Source organism: Festucalex cinctus, chromosome 19 (genome assembly GCF_051991245.1).
Source record: "Festucalex cinctus isolate MCC-2025b chromosome 19, RoL_Fcin_1.0, whole genome shotgun sequence".
Classification (NCBI taxonomy): Eukaryota; Metazoa; Chordata; class Actinopteri; order Syngnathiformes; family Syngnathidae; genus Festucalex; species Festucalex cinctus.
Window position 1 is genome coordinate 17,139,225 of NC_135429.1, and position 14,326 is coordinate 17,153,550.

The window sequence follows — 14,326 nt, forward strand, 5'->3', positions numbered from 1 at the left end:
TGCTGAATCTACAAGTTTAAAAAGCAATTTCTGACTTCCGGTGGTGCGGTAGACAAGATGGCCGCGTAGTGACTGAGCTCCGGGTATCAGCCGCAAATTAGATAATAATTCAAGAGTCTTATTCATCGAAACGAATTTATTTTGTTGCCATAATGAGTGGGGATAAAAGCAAGAAGAAAGGTTATGGTCTACGACACAATGTTGAGCGAGAAACCGAAGGAGAAGCTGCGCCACGTGATAGCGTAGCGAATCAAAATGGAGCCCCGAAAGGGAACGAAACTCTGGATTCAATTCGCGAAGTGATGAGCGAGGTTATGATATCGGGGATGGCTTCGCTTCAAGCCGAACTCAAAAAAGACCTTGCTGACTTCCGAGCATGTTTTCGAGAAGATATTAAAAAACAAATGGAGGAGCTCACTGCGGAGGTAAACCGGAAGATAAACGAAGTGACAAATCGAGTCGAGGGGACGGTTAAACGTGTCGGAGAAGTGGAGAAAAGTTTAGCCGACATGGAGAAGTGGGACATTGGTGTCAAAGAGACTCTCACCCAACTTCTTACTCACCAACGGGCTCTAAAGGAGAAGGTTGCGGATCTGGAAGGGCGCTCCCGGCGCAAGAATATCCGAATTTACGGTATACCCGAGGACGCTGAGGGTACATCCGCTGTGGCTTTCATTGAAAATTTTCTCAAGTCGGAGCTGGGAACCGAAAGTGACCCGGACTTGGGAATTGAACGCGCACATCGTGCTCTGGCCCCCAAGCCTCCATCGGGTGCCCCCCCTCGTTCCATGGTGGTTCGCTTCCTTCGGTTCTCAGTGAAAGAACAGATTCTTCGAGACGCATGGAGGAAGAAGCTTCGGATTCAAAACAAACCAGTATATTTTGATCACGATTATGCTACGGAAGTACAGAGCAAACGGAAGCAATATATCCCCGTAAAGAAAGCGTTGAAAGACAAGGGCATACGTTTCCAAACCCCCCTAACAAAGATGCGAGTCTTTTTTGACACTGGCACCGTCATGTACAACAACGCGAGGCACGCAGCGGAGGACCTGCGGAGACGAGGATTCGAGGTGGCCGAAATTGCCGGCGGATCAGAAGAGGAAAGCGTCTCAGAGACGCTGGCTCGACTTCTACCTTGGGAGTCTGCCAAGACCCAGCGTGCGGGAGGGAGACAGCGGTTCCGGCAGCAAATTCGGGAGAAGCTGAGTGGGTACCGCAGAATGGGGCTCGAGCCCTCAGCGGGGGATGAATGAGACACCCGATTGGAACTTCCCACTACTGGATAACTACTGTACCGGCGATATGAGAAGGCTGATACATGTGGATTAATGTTCACGCCACAAGACGTTTTTTTTGTGTTTTTTTTCTACAGAGGGCCCCACTTTGTGGCAAGACCCCTCACAATTAGAAGCGATATGTTAGCTTCCCTGTTGGAAGTTCTGTTGTTTGTCTTTGTTTTTTTTTTTCCTTTTTTTTGTTTGGTTTTGTTGGTCCGAGATGTTACAAGTGCAATGTTGCAAAGGTAAGAAAAATGCCTTATCAATTCTATAACATTCTCTCTTTGAATGTAAATGGGTTGAATAATCCCATCAAGAGAAGTAAAATGATAGCTAAAGTAAAAAAGGAGAAAGTCAGTGTAGTTTTTTGGCAGGAAACTCATTTATCTGATGGTGAGCATGATAAATTAAATAAGATGGGCTTTAGAAACTCCTTCTTTTCATCGTATAAAAATGGTAAAAAGAGGGGTGTTGCTATACTGGTGGCAAATAATGTTAAATTTGAGTTTATATCTCAAATCAATGATAAGGAAGGTAGATATGTCTTGGTAAAAGGAAAAATTGACCAAAAAGAAGTGACTTTGCTCAATGTATATGCCCCCCCTAAAAGTGATATATTGTTTTTTAGAAGGGTTTTCGATCTGATTGCAACAGAAGCATATGGGACTCTTATCTGTGCTGGAGATTTTAACATACTTTTGAACCCGCAATGGGATACATCGAATAGAAAAAGAGGAAAGAATTCAACTGAAAAAAAATTTAACAGGATGATGAAAGAACTGGGTTTGATTGATGTCTGGCGGGCCACACAGGGGTCCAACCCAGGGTACACGTTCTATTCTGCACGTCATGCAGCCTATTCTCGACTGGACTATTTTTTTGTGCTTAATAGGGATTTACATAGAATAAGAAATTGTAGAATAGGTCAGCGGGACCTCTCAGATCATACAGGTGTTTATCTGACATTACATTTTGATTGCAAACAACGGAAAACTATGTGGAGACTTAATACTGGGATGCTTAATGACCATGCCTTTATACAGTCAATGGAAAACGACCTTGCCCTGAATATGAAGGATAATGATACAGGGGATGTAGGCCCAAATATCTTATGGGATGCAGCCAAAGCTGTACTTAGGGGGAAGCTAATAGCAAGGATGTCTGCACTGCAAAAGGCAAAAACTGAAAAATTGACTAAATTACAGGAAAAGTTGAGAGATTTGGAGGAAGCAAATATTGTCGGAAAGAACCCCAAAGTGGTATTCGAAATTAGAAATGTCAAACAGGAAATAGATCAAATATTAAGTGAAGAGGTAGAGAAAAATATAAGGTTTATGAAACAACAATACTATGAAGCGGGCCCTAGGGCAACTAGATTGTTAGCATGGAGACTCAAAAAAACAACAGGCTGAAAATACAATTTATAGTATTAGAGATCCGGTAACAAATAAAGTGACTAATTGTCTGGAGGGAATACAAAGTGCATTTGAAACTTATTACAAATCTTTATATTCCCAGGCAAGCCAAAATGATGAACATCCAATAATTGAATTTCTTAATTCATTAGACTTACCTACATTAGGTACAGAAATTAATGAGAACCTTATATCCCCAATAACAAGGGATGAAATAAATGATGCTATTTCAAATTTAAATTCATCCAAATCATGTGGGTTGGATGGTTTCCCCCCGGCATGGTATAAGTTAATGAGAGAACACCTGCTTCCTCTGCTGGAGCCTTGTTTTAATTGTGCCTTAAAGGGGGGCCCCATCCCTCCCTCTTGGAGAGAGGCTTTCATATCAGTGATTCCAAAAGAGGGAAAGGACAAAATGGAATTTAAAGGTTATAGACCGATTAGCGTCCTGAATATTGACTATAAATTGTATGCCACCATTTTAGCAAAAAGACTGCAAAAAGCGATGCCATGGTTAATAGATGAGGATCAAACTGGATTTATAAAAAACAGGCAGACTCAAGACAATATAAGGAAGGCCTTACATTTAATAGAACAAATCCATAAAAATCTAATGGATGCTGTCGTCCTCAGCTAAGATGCGGAAATGGGAGATGGGAGATGGGAATTCTTGTACTTGGTCATGGACAGATTTGTTTTTTGTAGAGAATTCATAGGATGTATACAGGGTCTCTATACCTCCCCTACAGCAAGAATAGAGGTTAATGGAAGTCTGTCTAATTCAATACATTTACAACGTGGATGCCGACAAGGTTGCCCCCTTAGTCCTAGCCTTTTTAATGTATTTATCGAACCATTAGCCCAAGCAGTTCGCAAGGAGACGGGATTGAGAGGCATCCCAATAAGAGGGGAAGAATATAAAATAAGTCTGTATGCGGATGATGTACTAATTACATTAAGAAATCCTCACTTAGGCCTGCCTTTATTGTTGTTATGTTGGAAACGTATGGAAAATATTCTGGTTATGTCCTAAATATACATAAGACTCAGGTTATGGTGTTTAATTATGCCCCTACACAGGACCTTCTTACAAAATTTAATTTCAAATGGCAGTCGACTGGGGGCGGCACGGTAGTCGAGTGGTTAGCACGTCCGCTTCCCAGTTCTGAGGTCTCCGGTTCGAGTCCACGCTCGGACCTTCCTGGGTGGAGTTTGCATGTTCTCCCCGTGCCTGCGTGGGTCTTCTCCGGGTACTCCGGTCTCCTCCCACATTCCAAAGACATGCATGGCAGGTTAATTGGGCGCTCCGAATTGTCCCTAGGTGTGCGTGTGAGTGTGGATGGTTGTTCGTCTCTGTGTGCCCTGCGATTGGTTGGCAACCAGTCCAGGGTGTCCCCCGCCTACTGCCCAGAGCCAGCTGAGATAGGCGCCAGCAGCCCCCGCGACCCTTGTGAGGAATAAGCGGTCAAGAAAATGGATGGATGGATGGCAGTCGACTCAGATTAACTACTTGGGAGTGTGTTTACCCAAAGATCTTTCACAGTTATTTGAAGTCAATTATATGAGTATTAATAAGACAATATATGACGATCTAAATAGGTGGAGTTTGCTCCCTCTTGATTTTGGCAGTAGAATTAGAACGGTAAAGATGAATATCCTTCCGAGACTTCTGTATCTTTTTTTGTCATTGCCGGTAGACATCCCCCCGAGACAATTTAGAGAATGGAATCAACATATTTCACGATTTGTTTGGAATAATAAGAAACCCAGAGTCAGACTTGCTACCCTCCAGCTTCCAGTGGAAAGAGGTGGTATGGCCCTCCCGTCCCTGAGGGATTATTATTTAGCAGCACAGTTGAGACCTCTGGTAAACTGGTGTAACCCACTTTATATAGCTAAATGGAAAACTATAGAGCTCTCTTTGACTGATGTACCAACACAAGCATTGCTGGGATATGCAGGAATGGTAAAGGAAACATTACAAACAACTAGCCAGTGGGTTAATTTTTCACTGAAAGTGTGGGAAGAAGTGGTTAAGAAATTTTACCTCCAGGAACAGATTACTTTACTTAGGTGGCCAGCATATGATTCTGAATTTACACCATCTTTGTTAGACCATAGTTACAGGCGATGGATCTATGGTGGCATTACCTCTATGTGCAGAATTGTCCAAAACTGGGAGCTCAGAAGCTTTGATCATTTATATCAGAGCCATGGGTTAGGCAGGCAGGATTTTTATAGGTACCTGCAGCTCAGAGATTATTTTTATAAAAAATTGAGAGGTCGTGACCCAGTAGTTCAATCAAAGATTGTCTGTATATTTGTGGATGCTTACGACTCAGTCAGTAGCAAAGGATTCATAAGTAAGTTATATAATGGTATTGTTTCATTAAATATGGTCACCACGGACTATGTGAAGCATCGCTGGGAGAAAGAACTGAACATCGAAATAACGGACAACATGTGGCTGGATTCTTGGAAAATGCAAGCTTCTTCTACTGTCTCCTGGACTTGGAGGGACTTTTGCTGGAAAAACTTAATTCGCTACTTCATTACTCCTAAGTGGAAGTCTAAACAGACTGGTACACAGTTGAGCTGCTGGAGGGAATGTGGAGTGCCTATGGCGGATCACGCTCATATATTTTGGTCCTGCCCCTCCATCCAGTTTTTCTGGAAGGAGGTGGCAGGGATTGTTTCGAGGGTTTTGCATCTCGATATATGTGTGTCCTTTTCAGTTCTTTATCTGGGAATTATACCGGAAAGATTGGAAAAAAGCGATGTTTATCTTTATCGGATTTTGTTGGCAGTTGCCAAGAAGGCTATCACAAAACACTGGATGCAGAAAACCTGTCCCAGTGTGGACCTTTTTATTAATATTGTAAAACAGATACATGTCTTAGAGCAGATGACATATACCATTCGTCTTCAAAAAGATCTGGGTGAAAGACGATGGCAGAAATGGTATGCATACCTGAGTAATGCTGCAGATTGTCTGTAAGGATGTGTCATTTGAGGTATTTTATTTTTGGTTTAGGCATTTTTTTTGTATTTTTGTTTGGTAACATCTAAGACCTCTCTTTCCTCTCCTTACAGAAATTGCTTTTTTTTTTTTTTTTTTTTTTTTTTTTTGTTATTTTTGTATTTGGTAATCCTTTGCAATGTTGATTGTTCTTTGCAAAAAAAAAAAAAAAAAAAAAAGCAATTTCTGTAAGGTTGTATTTGCACAGTATTTTTTTAGAGTTATTTGGTAAGCACAGCTTCCAGGTTTTGTTCCACAAAAACAAGCTTGTTTTTTTACACATGGTTTTACTATAAAGTGAACTTTTTTTACACATGAATTTACTATACAGTAAACATTTTTTTACGGAAAAAAAACCTGAAAGTTCCGGTCACCAGAATAACTAGTAATTAAAAATACTGTGCAGATACAAACAACCTTACTGAATTTGTAACTTTTAAACTTGTTGATTCAACAGTCATTTACAGACAGCTGAAGAACAACAGGTTAACATGGGTTAGTGGAAGAGTGGCTGGCTTGTACACCTAAGGTTGTTGGTACGATCCTGGCGCAGTGTGAGTGCGTTGAAGACAAATGACAAGATATTCTAAGTCCAGTTGTTTCTGATGCTGTGAAATGAGTAGTCAAAGCACTTTGAGCTACCTTGTAAGGTAGTAAAGCGCTACACAAATGAAAGACCATTTTCCAAGAACATACTGATTTGTACTATTTTGTTCTGCAAAATTTACATACAGATTGTGTTTATTATACATTGAATCCTAGTATAATTCAGCATAAGTTACCGTTTATTATACATTCAATACAAGTAGAATAAACAAGTTATTCTGTAAAATTGTTTACATTTCCTCAATGTAGTTTTTACATAATTTCCCTGGTAACCTCAGCTGCCATTTTTTTCCCTGTAAAAACAACGGGATTGTTTTTACAGTGTATATGCACAATACTTTGCACTGCACATATTTGGAATGAGTTTCTTAGAAATGTTTGTACCGTAGATTGATTTGCACAGACTCGGTGTGAAGTACTGTTAAAGTGTACCTCCAGAGCAGGATTTCGAGGTATTAATGGGGAAATCTTGGAGCATATATTGTAATGTTTGATAAATACCTGGCATTCCCATTTTTGAATACTCACTTTTATTTCTGTTGCATCGGTGGTATGCAGCTCCAATCCGTAAATTGAGGTGCATGTTTTCAGGTGGCTTAACTTTATTTTCTTGCCAATCGTCAATTTGAAAAGGTTCGCCTCCCTCCATCTGACAATTTTTACCTCCACTCCATCCTGTAAAATAAATGTCCAATGAGTACCAACTGCTGAAATGTAGATTTATATATTCCATAGACTTTTACGTTAAACTGAAAAGTATTTTGTGTAATAAATTACTTTCAGGTTATATTTCGTCTATCTGCATGTGAATGACAACAATGTTAGAAATAGGCTTCATCCGGTGAGTGTGTGTGTGCGCGTATGTGTGCGTGCGTGTGGGTGTGTGAGTGTGAAATCTGCTTACTTTTTTTAAGAATATGATTCCCATTGGGACTGTGCTTCCTTTGCTTTTAACCAAACGGATTCTGCGCATCTAAGAAAAAAAGGCACATGTTTCATACACACTATTCAGAGAGAGAGAAAGAGTGAGTTTGAAAGTGAGAGTGAGAGTGAGAGAGAGAGAGAGAACAAGAGCAAATATGGCAGAATAAGAGCAAGAGAAAGTGTGGTGGCGAGAGAGAGAGTGCAATAGAGGAGGTAAGAGACAAAAAGAGAAAACAGGGGGAGAGAACAAGAGAGGAAGAGAATAGGGAAGAAAGGAAGCAAGAGACAGAGTGAGAAAGGGAGAGTGAGAAAACAAAATATTAAAGTAAAATTACATCAGTAACGGTGCCCTCGGTTGTCAGCAGGGCTCCAGCTTCTTTTGCCATTGCATCTTTGAGTGGAACTTCAGTTGCAACAGGGAAAAGCAAGGCCCTTGCCTGTTGTTCGATTTGCGCTGGCACGTGTATTGCCGCAGCTATATATATGGCTGTATTTCCACGTGAGAGGATTACGCCTTCCTCTTTCCCCACCCCATAATTTGAAAAGCGGTATGTCCCGCCTATTTGAATTTCTGAGGCCAGGGCCTCAAACAAAATGAACTTGCACACGTGGCGGCCATCTGTAATGGCCGCCACGGTGTTTTTGAATGAGGCCCCAGCCTCAATCGTGCCATCCTCTCTTATGGCCCAATTTTTGTATTTTGTGGACACAATACTAGCAACCACTTTTGCACTAAAGGACCTCTGGGGTTGGTTTGGGGTCCACAGGTTCTCCATTCTGGAGAAAAACAAAAAACAGATCAAATCAAAATGATTGCTTCCCCACATGTACTTCAGTTAATCTACATAATGACTATAATTGGTATCAGCAAATGCCACGTTTTATTTTATTTTTTTTGGTACAGCCTACCTCTGGTAAATGTGTTCAAATGGGTCTCATTTTTAAAGTCTTTGTTATGATCCTACCAAGGATTGAACCTACAACATCCCAGTGTCAGGTGAGACGCTCTACCAATAGGCCATGGAGCTGGTCATGCCTATTGACCTATCTAGATACACATTTCTATTTTTAAACTCTATTTTATAAGTATAAATACATTTACAATACAATAAATTGATACGATAAACGTATTTCCAAGTGATCTATTAGACTTACTTTCTAATGTAAGCAATTTCATTGGTTGTTTGGCTAACCAATAAAATTGGCATTCCTGTAACCACCCGGAATGGTCAATGTCTGACCAATCTATTGATTAATCAAGCCAATATGAGATTAACCTACTAGATTGGTAGTTTTTTTTAACCAAACCATTTTTAGAGTGATACATGAACGCATATTTAAAAATTCATCTTCATCAATTATTTTACATCAAAATGTTTTGTTAACATACAGCGCAGTGGGAATTGTGCTGTTTCCCACAAAAGTGACGTGAGGGAGATAGGAGAAAAACAAAGACGGGTAGAGCGACACAAACGACAACCGAAGACGACCGTGTGTGTGTGTGTGTGGGCGGGGGAGGTTGGGGGGGGGAATGGCGTTAGATTTGTGCCACAATTCCGTGCGTAACAAAATGTGTTTCGTACGTACAAAATGTGTTTCGTACGTACCAAAAATGTGTTTCGTACGTACAAAATGTGTTTCGTACGTACAAAACAGTGCTCGCGCACGCTTGCTTCGTCTCTCCTCAACACGTACGAAACTTTGATTTACGCTTGCGATGCAAGGGTCGAGGCGTGATATTTGTGCCACAATTCTTAACCAATCAGGAGTCGGACAGGAAAGCAAATCCTGATTGGCTGTTTAATATCCAATCAGGCAGAACTTTGACAACGTGTCGTCACGCCGCGTTGCATCATGGGCTCTTTTTCGATTTTTTTTTTTTTTTTTTTTTTTAAACAAGCACTCGGTCCTCTCCTGTTTGACTTTTTGTCTGTATTTCTGCTGATTTTTATTTACTTAATCGAAGTTTTGTTATGTTACGGGATGAATCAGCTCCTAACTACTTTCCTGCTTAGCGGAAGAAGGAGGGAAAACAAGTTTTAGCGCTCATGGTGATGTTGGATGACGGCATAAAATAGAAGAAAAAAAAGAGAAGAGGCTAACCTGCTACTTACGTTTTCATTATGGTAAGTTACAAAATACTGTACTGTATTTAAGTCAGTAAATCCTATAGTTTTGTCCTCTTTTGATCGTGCTACTATCATTACAATCTTAAACAATGCATGCCATCATGAGTGGCGTTGTATAAGAAGTAGAAAAGAAAATGTTAGACCATCCATTTTTCTTTAGTAATTAGTGCCTGGTACCACTAAAGGTATATCGTGAATAACAGAAAACATTGAATAGATAAGTGTTTGGCAGTCCAATGCCATAGTTATTGACGTAAGAATTGATTTCATTTTGGTTACAAGACAACCATACACCATGACTAGCAGCTGTTAAAATAAACATGTTTGCCCAAAATAATTGTTTTACTAATGTGAGAAACATGGTTGATCTTGTCATTTTTAAAAATTAATTAAAAATCTGAGCGCTAACCTTGGGTTTTGTTTTTATTACCAGGCAACAAAGATGACAAAGGACCCAGAATGCACCTGATGACACCACAACAGAAGTGTCAAAAACACCACGAGAAGCAGAAGATGAAGAAGAGTGGAGTGGAAAAAATATTGATATTGTCATGGTTCGGTTCTCAGCCCTGTTGTGCTTGTCTCTTTCAGTGCCTGTAACGAGGGGGGCGTTCCCCAGCGCCGCACCTGCAACGCGTTGGTAATCAAGGCTTTAAAAGGACTCCGAACAGCACTGACAGCTGTCGGATTATTATTTGCTCACCATTGTGTCCAAGTGTTCTCCGCGTTTTCCTGTTGGTAAAGTTTTTTGAATCTGCCGTCGTCTTTAGTTAAGTTTTATTCACGTGTGTGTTTCCGCGTCGCCTTTTGTTGATATTTCCGTGTTGATTGATCCCGTGTGCATTTCGTGTCGTCCTTGCCGGTCGCAAGTGTTTTGTGTTTTTTCTAGTCCTTGCCTTTTTGCAAGTGTTTTGGTTACGTTAGTTCTCCTTGCCGTTTGCAAGCGTTTTTGGTTATGTTAGTTCTCCTTGCACAGTTGCAAGCGTTTTTTGTTACAATCGCGTTCCTTGCCTTTTGCAAGTGTTTTGTGTTTTCCAATTCGTCCTTGCCTTTTGCAAGTGTTTTCAGTTACCTCCGTGTCCCTTGCCCGTGTGCAGGGACACCTCTGTAAATTTCGCTGTCTTGCCTGCGAGCAAGCTTTGTGCAATCGGTCTATCAAAAAGAATAAATCGAGATTGTTTTCCTCCTCTGAGCCTGCATTTTTGGGATCTGTTTTTCATCGACTCTGCTGAGTCGTCACAGATATCGCGCTATTGGCCCATGCAATATGCATATAACAGACATGCAATAAGTTTCATATGGAATTTTTTGCTTTTATCTGAATTTGACCAGTCAGCCACTTGCTAAAATGTGCACCACCATGCACTAGTTGAACATTATTGAAGTCATTACAATTAAATAACTCTGAATACATTTTACTGCATGAGAAATATAATTTGTTCATTAGATAATAAAATCATCATCAGTAATTTCTTTAGATCCATATTAAATATTGCAATATCTATTGCTATATTCAGCAAAATCGCGTATTGCATGATTTTCCAATTTTGTGCAGCCCTAATTCCTGACGTTTTTGAGCCAGCTGATGAGACCAATTTGACTTAGTCATTAAAATGTCTGTAGGAAGAGTCAGAACGTGAAGCTTGAGCTTGACAGCAGAGAAATCAAGAGCTCCTGAAGAATGACAACATTAACATTGGACTATCATAATTTGAAGTTCGAATAGTTGTAATGGCCTGTTTTGCAGCATACCAAATCAAACATTTTTAAAATATTTTTTCTCCTGTAAGTTGTCGACACTTTTACTGAACTTATTTAAATGTGTCTTGCAAACAGTATCATTGACAATTAGAAAAATAAAAAGTGTCACACACACTGTATTCGGAACAACCTGTAAACAACCAAAATACTATTGCAGGTACAGTGCCAATGCAGTACATGACACATTTATGGTTTCAAGATTAAAGTGCGGAAGTGCACACACTGCACATTTGCCCATCATTGACCAAGAAGACAGAGTACTGTACTCACGATGATGTATTGAGAATGCAAGACCCAAGAGGTTCCACAGATGAAAATATATTACACATTGTATTTGTAATTGACACTTAATGATGCATTATCGATCAACAAACAGCAAACTGTACATTTTGTTTTTAAATCAAATGAATCGTCCTCAGTTACAGTGCATCTTTGCAGTTTTTATTTCAAGTTTTACACACAGTAGGCATGGTAGACTGCTATTGTGGAGCCATCCATCGCCGTCCCATCCATCTCAGCTGTACTCTCTATCCTTAGACATCGTATTGATGACTGTGACCCGGATATAGAAACGATGCGCAATCTGGATTGGTTTACCTGGTAAATTGGAAACAAACAAAAGCTCAAGGTTATTAATTGTAAAACGTGAAACAATCATATACATCCATCTTCATGTAGTTATGGGAAAACAATGTGACCATCCATGTTTCTACAGTTTCTTGCTCATGTTAAATGTCTAGTACAACTAAGGGTAACCACTTCATAACCTCTGCAGCTATAATGTGATGCTCTTTTGAGGGAGAACAGTCAGAAGACCTTTGCAATAATTAAGTCTACTGGAAATAAAAGCATGAGTCAGGTTCTTCTGGTATGGAGCATGCAACCCTTCTGTCGAAGTCTTTTAGGTGGTAAAAGGCTGCTTTAGTGATTTGTTTGAGATGGCATTTATGTGCACAAGTATACAGGTAATGACAACAAAATTAACTCGTGAATTGAATTCAAGAGCTGATATCTCGTAATTTTCCACGATTTTCTAATCAATATCACTAACGTACTTAAAAATCACTAAGTATGGCATTGTGTTAACCGTGCTTTTGGACATTCCATGTTTTTTTCTGTCTGTTAGTTACACGATATACATTTGGTGGCACTAGGCACTAAAAATGCATAAGAAAATAAAGAAAGGGGGTGGCGATTTTTTTTTTTCTTCATCATAACTATGCACATCAATTGCCAATGTCGTGTATGTAACTATTACATACAATTTTGATTGTCTTGGAAGCCTGTGTGTGATAGTGGCCAAGTTAAAAGATGCTACTTTTATGCTACTTACCGTTATGAAAATGTTGAAAGTAGTCTTCGATTCGGAAGTTAGCGTCCCCCCCAACGGTCATCCAACGGTCCCATGAGGGCTAAAACTTGTCTTCCGCTAAGCAAGAAAGCAGTTGGGAGCTGCTTCACCCCGTAATATAACAAAACTTTTGTTAAGTGAATAAAAGTCAGCAGAAATGCAGATAAAATACAAACAGGAAAGCACCGAGTGCTAGTAAACAAAACAAAAAAAAAACAAAAAAAAAATCGAAGAAGCGCCCATGATGCAACGCGGCGTGACGACACGTTGTCAAAGTTTTGATTGGATATTAAACAGCCAATCAGGATTTGCTCTCCTGTCCGACTCCTGATTGGTTAAGAATTGTGGCACAAATATTACGCCTCGACCCTTGCATCGCAAGCGTAAATCAAAGTTTCGTACGTGTTGAGGAGAGACGAAGCAAGCGTGCGCGAGGACTGTTTTGTACGCACGAAACACATTTTGTAGGTACGAAACACATTTTGTTACGCACGGAATTATGGCACAAATCTAACGCCATAATGATGTATGTATGTATGCATGTCCCTCTTTTCATTACTCTGCGTCTTTTAAAATAGTCTATTGCTTATGTAAAGCACATTAACGCAGTGTTCAGGTACAAGCGGGCTGATGTGAAACTTTATTATACACACACACACTCGCACGCCCCCCCCCCCCCCCCCCCACACACACACACACCCCCATACTCGTTTTTGCTACATAGTGGGGACTTGATGGGCGAGGGATTTTTTTTTTTATTGCAACGTGAGGACTTCACTTCAAACATAAAAAAAAGTTATTTATGCAACTCAGAAAAAAAAGATTTTAGGACACAATTTTTTTTTGGGTCCGTGCTCACCCAGTAATCACCTTCAAAAACCATATTTCTTATTTTGTTTTTTTTTTCAGGTTTTTGTCACCTCATGGGGACATGTAATGCCATAAACCACCAGCAGATGTCACTATTTTTTTTTTTTAGAGCCTGTTTCAGGTCAGCAGTGGTTAATCAGAATATTTGAAAGGCATGCTCGTCATTTTAAATATTTATATGAGCTGTCAAACGATTTAATTTTATTTTAATCTGATTAATCACAGTTTGGAATTTTGATTAATTACGATTAATCGTTTAATTAAAAGGCTTTTTTAATACATAGTTTTGCCCGCCAAATTTAAAGAGCACGTTGCGTGTTAATTCTTTTAACAATTAATGTTGAGGGCGTCTTCAACATTTTTTGATTAACTGCACATGCTCATCCTTGTCTTTTTCTAATTACTTGCATAATTTAAAATGGAAAAAATTACCCCAATATTTTGACATGAACAAATATTGTGAATGCTATACGCAAAGATTTATTACAACCTGTGCTACCTTTAACGTAACCATCCAGCGTCAGCTAAAGTATCATCTGTGGTCAAAATGAATAGTGTGATTAATCTGCGTTAATACATGATTAATGCGATATTTTTTTGTGATTAATTACCCTAATTGGTTAACACTAACTTTGACAGCCTTAATCTGTGCATAGAGTACAAATTCCAATCTTATTTTTTTTTAATTATTAATCTGAAAATTGTGTGAAACAAATGAAGTGGACACTATTTAAAAATGTAGACTGTATAGCATAAAGTAAATGAATACTGCTCAGGTTATCAGTTTCGAAGACCTCTGGTCTTTTTAATCCACATTTGCCAATCAAAACAATTGCATGCAACAGTGGCAGCAGAAAATTGTTTTCAAAGGGTCACTGAAGAAACACTGTGTTTTGCAGAAGTTCTTTTTAAGGCATCAATGCGGGTTTTCACGTAAAATTTCACTCCCTTCCAAGTTCTCCCATTCAGTA

At 39.6% G+C, this 14,326-nt stretch overlaps 2 long non-coding RNA genes across 2 annotated transcripts; both read right to left on the reverse strand.

Annotated features, from left to right (window-relative positions):
• Positions 1–6,871: 6,871 nt before the first annotated feature.
• LOC144007449 (uncharacterized) lies at positions 6,872–8,060 on the reverse strand. The gene is made up of 3 exons (XR_013280176.1): positions 7,580–8,060; positions 7,225–7,293; positions 6,872–6,995 (listed from the first exon to the last, which is right to left on the reverse strand). It is a non-coding gene; the product is annotated as an uncharacterized LOC144007449 (long non-coding RNA).
• A 3,376-nt stretch (positions 8,061–11,436) lies between these two features.
• LOC144007585 (uncharacterized) lies at positions 11,437–12,684 on the reverse strand. Its single transcript, XR_013280228.1, has 2 exons — positions 12,468–12,684; positions 11,437–11,731 (listed from the first exon to the last, which is right to left on the reverse strand). It is a non-coding gene; the product is annotated as an uncharacterized LOC144007585 (long non-coding RNA).
• Between the last annotated feature and the right edge of the window lie 1,642 nt (positions 12,685–14,326).